Source organism: Papilio xuthus, unplaced genomic scaffold (genome assembly GCF_000836235.2).
Source record: "Papilio xuthus unplaced genomic scaffold, Pxut_1.1 DF827789.1, whole genome shotgun sequence".
NCBI lineage: Eukaryota > Metazoa > Arthropoda > Insecta > Lepidoptera > Papilionidae > Papilio > Papilio xuthus.
In genome coordinates, this window is record NW_013530860.1 from 1361158 (window position 1) to 1376327 (window position 15170).

The 15170-nt window shown below is 32.9% G+C and overlaps 1 protein-coding gene across 7 annotated transcripts in view; it reads left to right on the forward strand.

Moving 5' to 3' along the window:
* Positions 1 to 15170, forward strand: part of LOC106115487 (putative polypeptide N-acetylgalactosaminyltransferase 9) — a 143781-nt gene that overhangs the window by 24059 nt on the left and 104552 nt on the right. For 4 of the 7 annotated variants that reach the window (XM_013308892.1, XM_013308886.1, XM_013308893.1 and 1 more), the window contains exon 1: positions 12554 to 12760. The exons of 2 other annotated variants lie outside the window; for them this stretch is intronic. The gene's annotated coding sequence lies outside the window, so the exon portion shown is untranslated. Of the gene's footprint in view, positions 1 to 12551; positions 12761 to 15170 lie in introns of those variants that run through there. One more of the 7 variants, XM_013308894.1, reaches the window with a different exon arrangement.

Below are 15170 nucleotides of genomic sequence, written 5' to 3' on the forward strand. Positions count from 1 at the left end.
TAACCTTTGCTTAGGTTGCATTCATCATAAGAATGTTAGATAAATGTTCATATGAATATTAAAAAACATTAAGTACACATCAGGGAATGAACCTTAGACCTAAAGATTACGAGTTATGTACTGCGCCACCAAAAATTCTATGAATATTTCTTGTATGAAATGAGTAGTAGGTCAACCAAAATTAAGACGTTGCTGTGATGGATGGTATAGCTTTCTTAGATACTGTTTACCTCATCACGTTGTATTAAACTGGGATTTTAGTGTTTAAACATTGTATTAGGAACACTTGCGCCGCTTTGTATTAAGGCGGACGTATTTTAGGCTCCACAAAAGACGTTCCACGCTTCCTACCAAGATATTATAATTCGTTGCCCGCCTTTTGTAAGCGGCGTTGATTTATTTAACACAAAACGCTATCTTTATATTATATTAAAACAAGCGGCCGTCCGTGACTCCGTCTGCGCGTTATTAAAAATATATAATTAGTAGCATTATGTGTTCTTTCAGATTATGTTCTATTAGTATGCCAAATTTTATCAAGATCCGTTAAGCCGTTCTGGAGATACATTTAAACAAACATCCATCTATCCATCTAAACATTCGCATTTATAATATTATTATAGTAAGATTAATAACATTATAATTTTCATTTAAACAAAATACATATGAAGAGACATTCGAAAGATTATCTTGAAATTTAATTAGTTATGTTTTCTGGAATACAAAAACAAGTCAAAAGATCGATCTTCGGGATCGATGTTTGAATAGGGCCATAACGGGTCTATAGGGTTCTTGCTATACCATTTTAGTTACATTAAGTATTTGTCTTTTACAGACGCGTATTATCTTAAATAACTTAAAAGGCTCATACATATTTACTGCTCCCTGAGTGCCTCACATTATGCGTAAAGCCTTAATCTTCTTTAAGCTTTGGTCTACGCCAGTCAAAGCACACATAAAACACAATAAATTTTCCTTTAAAAGCTCCTTGAGTTATTTTTGATATGAGATTTTGTCATAATATAATGGTTTTTAGACTAGATATGAGTTTTTTCTAGATATTTTATGTAACTGGCTGAACCTGGCATACGTTGTGTACGTAATCGAAATTAAGTCAATAAGTGATGTTAAAATTTAATTGAAATGGGAACAGCATTTTTAAGACAAAGCCTGTCTTAAAAAATCTTAAAAAATAAAAATCTGTCCAGTGTTTATTTGTTTGCAGACCAGCTATCGCTCGCAACTACGTCTGCGCGGATTTTACAAAAACGCAAGTAGCCTCTCCACACCTTCCGGGCTATGTTCTACATCTTTGCCAAATTTCAGCGAGTTCCATGTAGCTGTTCTGGAGATAACTTCTAACAAACATTCAGCTATACATAAACCCAAATATTAGTAAGATATATTTTTGAGTTTTAAAGTAATGTTCATTATATAACTTATATCACAACGCAGTCGATGCGTACTCGGCAGAAGAAGGGGTGGTGTTATTGACAAAGTATATTAATTAATATGATGAAGGGTATTGTTTGTTAATAGTGTAATCGAATACTGTAACTGACGCGTGAAATTAATGTAGCGTCGGTGTCTACCAACTATAATGGTAATTAATAAACAAATCGGTAACTTTTTTTTGCCAAAATAACCGGCAAAAGTTCTTCTATAATTGGGATATAATTTACGTAATTTTTAAATATTAAATGCTTTGTAATCAATGATTGCCAATATTCAGACCTAGAAGTTACTATTATCTGGATATTTATTTAGGATTCCAGAATTCTTCTAATTTCAAATTATTATTTTTTTATTAAAATTTTTGGTGTAAACGTAGTTGTTGTGTGAACGGAAGGTTTTCTCTACTTATTTCCAAAGGATTACTTTCTATGTTTGCATCGAATAGGCTCTGAAACTACTGAACTGAATTGAAAATAATCTTTGCATTCTGTGCGGACGATGTCAGGAGCACCTGCTAGTATAAATAAAATTTTCATTTAATGTAAATCAGTCAAGCCTTTGGAGTAAATAATTTGTTTGTCGACAAAGTTTACGGGACAAATTAAATTGTTGACGGTGACAAAGACCTTGTTTAGATTTAGACGGGACTGTTTGTAGTCTTTCTAAATTAATTTGTTTAAGCTTAGACCTGATATTTGCAAACTTTTCGTTCGTTTCGGCGTCTGGTACTATTTATTTTTCACAATTTATGAACACTTTATTTCTCTGTCCCCGTCGGATCTTTCGTAGACCCCAGGGGAACACCCTGGAGCTATTTGGGAGTAATTGGCAGCTTCAATTGTTTTGTGTTACCGTCTCGCCTTTTTTTCACTCATATGAAAAAGTCTTAGTTGCATGGAAGTGTAATTTAGGTCTATTAAAGTTGATAATGGATTTTATTTAAAATACTAGCTAAAGACCGCGACTCCGTCCTCGTAGAATGAAAAAAAAAACTTAATTAGTTCCCGGCAATTATTACATATTTTCACCTTTCAAACCTTCCCTAGACCTCTACGAACATTTCAGGAACATGTTAAGATAAATCCGTTCAGCCGTTCTCGAGTTTTAGTGAGACTAACGAACAGCAATTGATATGATACATATTATATAAATCTTAATATTATTTTCAGTCTCATGTAAATCACCTGAAAGGCTCATTAAATTTCCCCGGTCGTGAAGTGCTTATATTAACAAGTAAAAGTCTAATCCCTGAGGGATGCTATTCGGTTTCGGCTCCGGTGAAAGAACAAACACAATAAATTACACTTTTATGAACTTACAGGCCAATGTTTATGACGAGTTAATTTGTTTATTCAACTCGTTTATTTAGCTTTTAAATATAGGATTCTATGTTTACTGATTATATTATTTAACGTAGAATAAAATAGCTCAAAAACTTTGAAATGAAACGCAGAATTTTTTTATAAATGTGTTTATACAAAAAGAGGTTGGTTAATGATTGATGATGATGATGATGTTATGATTATTGTTCAAATAAAAACCGAAATGGAAAATGGAATACAGCAAAAGAAGGAAATTGTATGGCTGAAAAAAAATCTAAGTCCATTGTATGATCCGATATATCAGATGATCGGATACAGAAGTTGCTTCACATAAATTTATCGTCTCAAGTTTACAATTGCGAAGTCTAATCTTCTTTATAAACTACTAGCTGTCGCCCACGTCTTCGTCCACGCGTAATTAAAAAACTTTGATAAATTCTTCCAGACTATGTTCTACATCTATACGAAATTTCAGCGTGATCCACGCAGCCGTTCCGGACATTCGCATGTATAATATTATTAAGATTAGTTCTTTATTTTGTCATTTGAAATTTCACACAGTATTAAAGTGCTGTCACAGCCAGGGTTAGCTGGATTCACAATTGTGCAATCTGCAGTAAAGCTGTAGGATTGTACGCGGTTGTTATAAAGCGCTAGTTGGTGAAATCTTTATATACGACGTTTGTGAGACGTTAAGATACACTAAAATTGAATTGTATCCCTTTTTCTTTTAAACATTCATTGTTCAATAACTCTATATATAATTGTGATTACCTTTTCAATTTATACTTTAAGTTATCGATATTGTTCATTGCAAATGACAAAGAGAATCGTAAATATTAAAGGGTTTGTCAGAAAATTATGAGTTTCTCAAAGCAATAAAAAAGAAAGAAAGAAAATTTTTTTTTTATATTTGTGGCGAATATTCAGAAATCTTACTAATATGATGGGTGAATTGATGGATGTTTGTTAATACGTATCACTAGAACGGATACACGGATTTCACTGCAATTTGACATAGATGTAGAACACAGTCTGGACATAGACAACTAATCGTATAATTTTTAATCGGCGCGGATGATGTCGTTGGCAAATGCTGTAAAGAATAAAAATAATAGAAGAAAAAAAGTTACTCAAAATGAATGCGTGGTAAAGAATCTTGATGTACGGGTAAATATTTCATTAGACCGGATAATTCTTGAGCAGTAAGTGAATGTGTAAGAAAAAAGAAGAAATAATTTTATCAAATACATTACGTAGGTAGCCATTCTGATTTACTTGAACAAGCGTTAATTCATTTAACATATTAAATCATTGCGTCATTACTTGAATTTATTTTTTAAATCCTTTCGTTTCGAATGTCCGCTTTATTATTATTTTACTTGACTCTCTTTGACTAAGCGTTGTTTGCGCACTTGAATCGTTTGTGGTAGTCGTTTTTTATCAGTCCTAAGTTTCAGGTCACAATGCCAAAACGCCGCGTGTGTTTGCGAACGGTTAACCGCTTTAGGGTTTTTTCTTTTGTTCATTTTGTCACAAACGACAGTGAAGTTTTTCTTTAGCTTTATATTTATAATTTTTCTATTATATATTAGTATATTGTTACATTTAATTTAAAAGATAATTATTTAACTTTAATTTCATTCCCAAGTAGGGTTGGCGACAGACAGTCGGCCTCAAAAATTAAGCCAAAATATAAAGGTTTATAAAACCTTGTGTAGACCCGACGTGAGTGGGATAAGGCCAGGGAAATGATCGTAATACAAACCTTACGCATAATGCTAAACGCTGAGCGCCTGTATATTAACAGCAAAGTATGAAACAAAACTTTACATTACCTTATTGTAAGGTCAACGCAAACGTAATAAATTATGCAATTAACGGAGAAAAATACTAGTAGATGGCGGATCCTATTATAAAGCGGGAGATTTTGTTTGTTTAAACGCGCTAATCTCAGGAATTACTGGTCTGATTTAAAAAAAAATTGTTGGATAGTTCATTTATAGAGGAAGGCTTTAAGCTATATAACATTTCGCTGCGGCCAATAGTTTTTATTTTAATCCTGCGGGGACGGCTAGTAATTAAATAAGTATGTAATGAAACAGAACGATTTCTTTTCCTTAATTAACCGTACGTCCTTTTTGTTAAAAGTAGGAAGTAGCGTAATCTCGAAGGTCACTTCCACTTTATCTGTTACGGATTCGAAGCCTTGTTATATACGACTGTTGTAGTCGAAAAAGTAATTAGATGTTATTTTTTAAATTCGTTACATTCTTTTGATAAGCTTATCATATGGTCCACAACACATTGGACATAATTGTGGCTTTCACTACCGTAAAAATCTGTTCAAAAACATCTGTTTTTAAAACAGTGTGACAGAAAAATTAACTGTATTACCTCAAAAAATGACCCTAAGGGGTTGAACATTATTTGAGTAAGCTTGCTAAATAAGTTCTTGACTTTTGACTCAGAGAAAATAGTGTTTAACTATAAAGTGTCTGAGTAATTTTTTGGTGCAATACAGTACGTATTTATTATTGTGTTCGAGACTGTCAGACTTGTTTATAAAGTTATCATTGTACAAGTATGTTTAACAGTTCAGAATGAGTGAATGAATGAATGATGATCATTCATTCATTCATTCATTCAGAACCTTAATTGTTTTAATTTTCTTTGACTTGTTCCAAAATAAATTGATTTAATTTTAATTCTTAATATTATAAATTCGTTAGATTATATAAATGAATGTTTATTTCTATTAAACTTCAGTACGGCTTTAACTGATCTGGATGAATTTTAAAACAGACATAGTCTGGAACAGCGGTTAGATTTGAATTTGTTCGAATCCTTTGTGTACCATCTCTTAGTACAAGATAAATATAGAGGTGAAGGACTGAGCTTTATATAGGGACTAACCTTGAAATGTACTTTAGAGTAAAAATATCACTTGTCCTTAGGGTGTCCGCAATAAGAAATTCAATGAAATATTAACTCAGAGGATAAGATTTGTTTTTAATTTAATAATTTTTGCTTATATTCCTATTTTATCAATTTTGCGTTCTATTTTTATTGTCGATTATAATACTGTTCGGTTATTGTCTGTTTAAAATTTTTAGATGACGATGATGATGATGACATGTACTGCTTCACAGAGACTGAGAGAGATGTTGTATATTTGTACATATGACTCAACAGAACTTAGCTTCGTGTTTAACATACGTAGATAAGGAAATGCACAGTCTATACCATGGTAATAATTTCTGGTAGTAAAAGAAAAAAGAAATAAATCTTCATTTGTATATGGCGTTCGTAAAAAATTAATTACTCGTTCTCTTGAACAAAATCCATAAATTAACAGTGCGAAAATGAAGTTCACGGATACCGTCGTAAAATTTCATAACCGACTTGTATGTAATGCGATTGTGCTCTGAATAATTTATACGTTTCATTCATTACTCGAAGAGAAGGGTTCCTGTGCCGAATAAGACTAAACTCTACCGAAAACTATATTTATGTTTGTACCGTTTTGTTAGATAAAAATAGCATCTATTGTTTAAAAGTTTTTTTGCAATTTTTTTTTACATTTCAATTTGTTCAGTTGCTGGAAAATGTACCCGTTACCAAATATGTGAAACTAAGGAGTGGCAACTCTATGAGTTTGTATTGTAGGAACACTTTAAAAAATATATTGCTATATAACTCTTCATAAATTAATGTTTTGAACAAATATTTCTGAGATGGAATTTTACGGTAAATCTTACTAAACTTAACAATATTTTAGATGCGAATGTTTGGATTGATGGATAAAAGAATGATCTTGCTGAAATTTGGCATAGATGTAGAACATGGCCTGGAAGAACACCTACCCTACTTATTAAGTTTTTTTTTTCTGTAATTGACGGATGGTTGGGGTCTACAGCTAGTACGTAAAAAAATAAAAATCTTTGATGTCATCTAAAATCTTTAGTTTTTGATAAGTTTGCGTTAATATTACGTAACATACAAAACAAATGAGCATCAAAAGACCAGGTAAACAAAAATACGTAAGTAAGCTATCGAATAAAAATCGATATATCGTTCACCGACCTAAAGTTCGTACTAAACGTGTGTAAACAAGATGTGATAATGAACCCAGTATGCGTTGACCCTGCGATAGCTTATCTCCAGTGCAGCAGATGCAATCGGAAGTACCCATTGTGGTCGACACTATCAGCGCAAAACAGCTGGAGTGTAAAATTTAAAATGATTTGTAATAATTCGACGCATAAAACTAACAAGGTTGTGTACTGAATGGGGTCGTGAACTCGTTAGATATTAGTGCATTGTGTAAATGAATTTATATCTATACTAGCTGTCGCTCGCGACTACGACCGCGTAGGATTAAAAAAAACTTAATTTGTAGGTTATGCATTCTTCCAAATTATGTTGTACAAGTCATATTTCAGCTAGATCCATGCAGACGTTCTGAAGATACCTTCTACCAAACATCATCAAATATCCATCAAATATTTGCCTTTATAATATTAAGGTAGAAGTTAGATATTATTAAAAAAGTTGATTACGGAAGAACCTAAATATGATGACAAAAACATGCAGGACATTTTTTATGATTTGAATATATTGTTTACGAGTTTTTTTTGACGTCTTACCGAAACTCTTTATTCGAATCGGAAAGCGTGATTTTGTGTATTTGAAAAAAAGAGTATTAAAAGAAAAAATCATGCAAACAAAGGTACAATGCCATTAACTGATGTTAAGATTTTTGATGTTAAAGAAATCAATTGATTGATTTCGCCTTCCCCGCTGGAGTAAAGATTGTTTGAACATTGTTGTCGCTTTCAAGTCGAACCTATTCAAAGAGATTTGTGTTTTCAAATTGATGTTATTTTTTTTTTAAATAATATAAACAATGTTTCCTGGAAGATAAAAAATACGAAGCGTCTAAAGCTTTTACAGAAATTAATTATTCAATGTATGTATTATTTGTTTATTACTCCGCTGGCGCATCGACCCAAATTGGGTCTTGGCCTCCGACACAAGAGATCGCCAAAGTCTTGAGTCTTCTCCTGCCAGTCTATCGCTTGTAGCTCTCGCAGATCCAGCTCTACGGAGTCTCTCCAGAGGTACCTGTGTCGGCGGAAGTCGGAGTCCCGAGATACGTTGCTTTGGTCTTTCGATCGTCCCTCATCAAAAATTATTACTTTCTTTTTTTTATTAAATTTTATGTAAATATCTAAATGTCAGTATTATTTTAACAAGAACAAAGTTTTGCTATACCCAAAAAAGTTTTGATTAAACTTTTAGAATATACCTAACAGGGCGAGACACCTAAAACGTAATGTTCCATTCTCCAATGAAACTTAAAGTTTGAACTATAGTACTGACATGTTACTTAAAGTAAATCCAAGCGTTAAATTGGTGGTATTTAAAAATAATACGTTTATTTATTCATTATACGTTTAACCGTGGGTTTCTGAACCCAAAATTACCGTTAAACATAATATATTGTTTTCTTTGTTCAGTCAAAGAAGTTTTGTCAATAATGACAGGCATGATGATATGTACTCGTATCTAGAGAATATGGTTTCAGAAACCAACACTTAATCTATTCATCTGAATGGAAATGGAATGTAATTAATGTCTAGTAAAAGTTAGTATAAAATTGTTAATGAATGTTTATTTGACTAATATTCTAATCGTGAAAGTTTGGATGGACGGATGAAAGTTTTTAGCTATAATTCCAAAACGCCTGAAAGGATCCGAATAAAATTGTAGGTATAGATAGTCTGTAATAAAGCAGACTGCTTATTCAGCGACATCTAGTAATATTAAAATCCGTGAAATCTTGTAGGCGCCTATTTTTAACACCAAGCAGTTATTTCCAAATATTACTATTGAATCAATTTATAAGGCGCTGTTACATGTTATCTATTTACGACCTTATGCTTTTTTATAATGATTTGTATGCTCATGTCAAAATGTTGTGGCCCATCACGGTTTTATCACAAGGATGTCTACTGACTGTTTGTAGTAGGCTTTTTTTATTTGCTCTCACAGATAAAGAAATGTTTCTGTGCATACAGATTATGTTTGGAATGTGTTAGTCACAATGCCGATTTTTTTTTAATTTGAAGTTTGAAACGTGGCTACATATTTGTGTTTTCGGAGAGGGTAGATAAAGTAACATACAATAAACGATGTTAAAAGAAAAGTCTAAAATGTATGGATATGAATATAACTTGCGATATGTCACGTCTACAGAATACTAGCTCTCACCCGGGACTACGTACCGCGCTGTATGATTTTTATTAGTAGCCTATGTGTACTTCCTTATCACCCTTAACTTAGAGTAGGCTCCGAGCCCCTCGGTGGGGACGTATAGTGAGCTGATGATGATGATGTGTACTTCCGGACTATGTTCTACATCTATGCCAATTTTCAGCGAGATCCGTGCATCAAACAAACATCCATCCATTCATCAATGTATCTATCCATTCAAATATTCCCATTTATAATATTAATTCGATTTTTCTTGCAGGTCTCAGTTATTAGTGTTAATTCATCATCATTTATTATTATTTTTAAATCTACTATAAATATAGGAAGATGATTGAATGTTGAATAAGTGAGAAGTGTTTTTTTCCAAGCAATTTATGGTGACTGTTCTATGACTATGGGATCAGAGAAATGCATATGTTCCCATTATCTAGTTTTCTTGTTTGCAGCCCTTGCGTATAAATACAGATTCATTAATAAAAAACATTATTACTGTTATGTACTTAACATTATAAATAAACGTCTTTTGTTATGAATCACATGGTTCATACATCTTCATGTTTATTTATGTACATCCATTTGTAAGATAAATACGATTATATGATTTAACTAGCGTACGCCCGCGAGCCTATTATATTATTCTCGCCTGAATAGGTTATAAGCAACCTTAATGTATCTGCGAAGAAATGCAATGATATGTGAGAAGTCAACCAACCAGCACTTGCCCAGTCTAGTAACTCTAACTTAGGGTAGACTCCGAGCGAGCGTAGTGCGCTGATGGTGATGATGCGCCCCTCGTCCATTAAATCCTCATCCCCTTTCAATCCTTTCATTGTAAGAAGAGAGTAGGAAGGGAAAGAGAACAAAAATAAGCACACAGGACTGCCTACTCCATTCCAAATGTTACCTCCATTCCAAAAAAAAAATTGACGCCTGTCTTCTGTGTGGTCGCAGTGTTGCAACGGACAAGCCGATTCATTTTTGCAACTGATGTTGTTGCTTGAGTATAACACTGTTATTTAGATTTGTTAGTATCGTTTAGAGTACAATATATAAGTACATTACAATAAAATATTATGCTGCTGAAATTTTTAATTTTATTTCACTTTACATTTTATCTGTGTGTTTTTACCCGACTAATTCGGGAGGTATGTTTTTATGTATGTGGGATCGTATTTATGACAATTCCGTTGTGACCACCTGGTAAGTATCATTCGATTCGTATTCTTCCGTTGAATGTCATACAATCGGTCAAGGATTTCTTGCTATAATTGCCAAACTAATATAATAATGGTATTAAATTAAAATGATGTCACCATTTAAAAAGTTACTTTCGCAATAAAACATTAATAACGACTCTACATACATACTTTAAATAGTTATTATCATTGTTTGAACAAATTGTTATCACCTCGTTAAAGATTTTGTAACGACATCGTTAATGTCGCAGTTTGTAATTTTTTTATTTTTTTTAAATGTACATTATTGCCTTACATTGCTATTACAGAGCGTCGGTGGCTCAGGGGTCAAGCACTTGACTTGCAATCTGCAGGTCCTGGGTTCAAATCCCGCCATGTACCAATGTGTTTTTCGATTTCCGATTTACATATGTACATTTATCCGACGTTCTTACGGTGAAGGAAAACATCGTGATGCAACCTGCACATATCTGAGAAGAAATTTAAAGATATATGTGAAGTCAACCAATCCGCAATTGGCCAGCGTGGTTGACTATGGCCCAGTCACCCGTAACTTAGAGTAGGCTCCGAGCCCCTCGGTGGGGACGTATAGTGAGCTGATGTTGATTGACATTATTGCATAATTATGTTCAACGCCTTGGTCGAATTTCTTTGTAGAGTCGTGGGTTTACATTGCCAACACTTGTATACTATTATAGTATATATTCTTCCGTTTTTTCATGCAAGAATGTCAATAGTGGAACCCCACGACATGATAAGGTTAAGGATAATTTGTATTATAACAGATTATCAAACGGCCATTAATGGAAAATCCGTTTCGATTAGACTGATAATAAATTATCAAAACTAAAGCCATTATAAGGGAGGTAACGTATTAGAACCAATGTCAAAGTACTAAATCGTTTAGACATTATAAGGAATGATAAATAGGTTTGGCTAAACATATTATCGTTTATTACATTGTTTTGTTTTTCTGTATGCCAGCGTTTTTATCCATTTTTTAATACGAAATTTATTTTATAAACTTTTCTATTATCTGAGGCTATAGCTTATTATATGTTTTTCTTATTTGTAGTGGGGTTCTGAGACCAATATCCTCGTTTAAAGCATTATCTGTTTTGTTATTGATAATGACAAAGATGACGATGTGTCTTATATAGAGTTTTTGGTCTCAGAAATCAACGGTTAATCAGATATCTATTTATATTATACATAATATTATTACAGTTGTATTAATTTTTAAAATAGCTCTTATTACAACTGACAATTAATTTACTAATTCTACTACTTTTTATTACTTTATTATATATATTATTACTAATTCTCGTCACAATGTTAGTTACCAATGGTTCTCAGTTACGTATTCAATAGGTTCGTGTATCGGCTACTTTGTATTTTTTATTCCCGCGCGGACGCAGTCACAGGCGACAGCTAGTTTTATATAAATATATCGATGTCTAAATAATGAAAATGTTATCAGCTTCTTATCTTATACTTAATTTATATTATCAATAATCGATTTTGTGTTGATATCGACTGGTTATACCAAGTGATGTCATTTCCGTACCATATCTCTCTTGTACCACGATATACCAAGTTGGTTGTCAAGGCAACAGACATTCGTGACACGGTTGCGTACCGGATGCAATATTACTCATAAGATGAAGTGAAAGTTCAAATGCTTTGTCATACAATTTTTTTTGACACGTCTAATTATTTTCAACTTTTTAACGACTACCTTTGGTGAATATATCCTTTTCATATTCTTTTCATCAAATTTCGTCTTAATTTGACTTCAACTTCTTTTTACACCATAATGAATATACAACAACATAATTAACGCATTAACCGAGAACGGTAGGTGACTACGGACCTCCATTTGCTAAGGTCCTGGCACATCTCTCTCGCTTCTTCTACTTCATAAATATAAGCATATATGCACTTCGATTTCGGGTAATACCGCCCTTCTTAAGTATTTGTTAAGAATATCTTTTTTATTAATTAAATCTATTCCTAGTGAAAATCTTCACAAATATCAACTTTTTACATAAAAGTAGTAATTACCATAACAATAAATGAAAAGATTGTTAAATTGTCTAAAATAAGTACGTTCATGTATAATTTTTTTTCAGATTTTTTAAATAATTTGTAGAGGACCAAGGTATCTTAAGTTTTCCACCGCAGAATGTTATTAAAAACGTTTGAACGGAAGGCGAATGCGATGCGCGCATCTCGCTGCTGCTGCCGCTGCCGCATCCCGTTTCGTTCCGTCCTCCAATCGCCTCCGACCTCCGACCAAGAGGACCCCGATGCCTCCGTCCTCCTCAGTCGTACTCAGCGCCTCGCGACGGTCGGACGTGCGCTCGATCTGCGCGTACAACTCGCGAGCTTTCGAATTTTTACCTGTGGATTGCTAGTGACATGTGCTGTTGAATTAGTATTTGAGTGGCACACTGGATTGGCGCCGATCACCTGCTCGTCTTGCGAAGTTTCCAGCCAATATTCAAGGTCGGTGCGCTTTATACTTTGCGAATAGTAATGTGATCGGATGCATTCGGAATGTCACTTGTCCGGTCCTTATGATGTTCGGTCAGTTAAGGATTGTTTTGTTAGCGGTGTGATTTATTTCTATGCTCTCTCCTGTCCAGCGGTTCATTGACATCTCGAACTTGGCACTTGAATATTATTACTCTGTATGTTTTTCGAGCGATGCGTTGCGTGGGATGTGTTTCTGCGCTCCATTATTGTTTACAAAACTTATTTAATCTTTTATTAATATTTCCCGAGTTTTTTAATGGATTAAATTATCGTTTTTATTTTATAGACTTTGAATACATCTATACAATGCGGTAGTTATTGTATGTTTGCTATATCCTCATTACTAATTCTTTACGTGACTCAAAAGTAAAGGTAAATTGCGACCTTAGTCCTATTAAAATCATCAATAACGTATTTCCCAATCAGTTAGTCATTGATGATCGATGGATGTTTGTGTGTTTTATTTTTAAGTTTTATTTTATAGCTTCGTCTTCTTAATATTACTACAATTAGTGTTTTAAAAAAATTACGGTAAAATAATTTATTTAATTTTACTGTATGATTAGTAAACACGAAAGAGTTTTATTATTTTGACCTTTTGATATGTTTTTAAAACATTTTTTTTTTGTTTAACTGTTATTTTTTTTTTATTTCAGACTGAAATTTAGTTAATTAAATGACATTGCCCCATTTTATAATTTACAATTAAAATCACCTGTAAACGTTGTTTGATATTGTTATCAGAAAGATTTAGACCGTCACTGATACAGACTTATCTAACATTACGAACGATTGTGAAAACGCGATTCACCTATTTCTTTAATTTCGATAAACATTCATGAATAATTCGATAATAAATAAAATGCTAATTATTAACGTAACAAAATAACTTGCGACATTTTAATTTATTCAATAATGTATTAGCTATAAATATTCTATCAAACTAAATGTAATAATTATCATCATCAGCTCATCACGTCCCCACCGAGGGGCTCGGAGCTTACCCTAAGTTAAGGATAATTAGGCCATAGTCAACCACACTGGCCAAGTGCGGGTTGGTTGACTTCCCCCATATCTTTGAATTTCTTCTCAGATATGTGCAGGTTGCATCACGATATTTTCCTTCACCGTAAGAACGTCGGATAAATGTACATGTAAATCGGAAATCGATAAACACATTTGTATATGGCGGGATTCGAACCCAGGACCTGCAGATTGTAAGTCAAGTGTTTGACCCCTGAGCCACCGAAGCTCTTAAATTAAGTAATATCAAGTGTATATTAAAAAGTAATTAGCAAAAGAAATGATATTTGGTTTTGATATTTCCTGATTTGCTAATTAAACACTAAATAGCTTCGATGTAGTAAAGTTTTTAATTGAAACTTTAAAATACCAAACAGTCATAAAATGTCAACCTTAATTAAAATAACTCGACAGTTTTAAAATGCAAAAACTATTCGTTATTTTTATTCTATTTTTAAACAGTAAATTATGAGTTCTTTTGTATATTACGTTGGAGTAATCAGATGTTAAGAATGATCAAAGGAGGACATAACGGTAATTATTTTGCTATGTAGGACGTAGTAAGGTGCTAATTTAATTCACCGAACATTTAGACAATACAATGTCATGTCATCTTTCATTAAAAAAGTACAACCTGTATATGGAATTTCAAAGACCTACTTGAAGTACGAATATTGGTCTAATTGGTCAAGTAAACAAAAACCCACTATAGTTTGTAGAAATGTATTTAATACGCGTGTAAGGTTTAGGGATTTTAAACTTTAGAGATGTGGCACACAATCTAAATTTTATCTGCTAACGCTGAAATGTCATTTGACTCCTGTGAAATTTGGTCAAAAGACCGAATTTAACTTTTTGAATGTACCTGTTTGTAATATAGTGATATGTATTAGAAGTAGTATTTCTAAATATTAATATGTATGTGTTAGATATGTCGGCCTAATGATTGTAATGACTAGGCTTAAGCCGAGGCTTCACCGAGGTCGACGACATGTCAAGGAGAACGTATCTCTCTATCATTACGATATTTACACACAATGAATTTGCGGGCATTTGACTATTTCCGTTGCGCATTGAAGGTTTTTTTTTTCTTACGAAAATTGGATACCGTTTTGCGGTAAAACGTTCATTGGAAATATCCTATCGGAAACAAGTGTAATAAACTCGAGCATTTATAAGTTTTATGTAGTCGATTTTCTTTTGAGTAAATTTTCAATGAGCTATTTTAATAAGGTTTTTTATTTCTCGTCTGTTTCTAATGTATACCCGGAAAGTTTTTTTCCGTTTTGTTTTAATATATTTTCGATAAGTTTATAATTAAGTTATCAAGTACAGCGTTATTCTGTAGCTCGTTAAA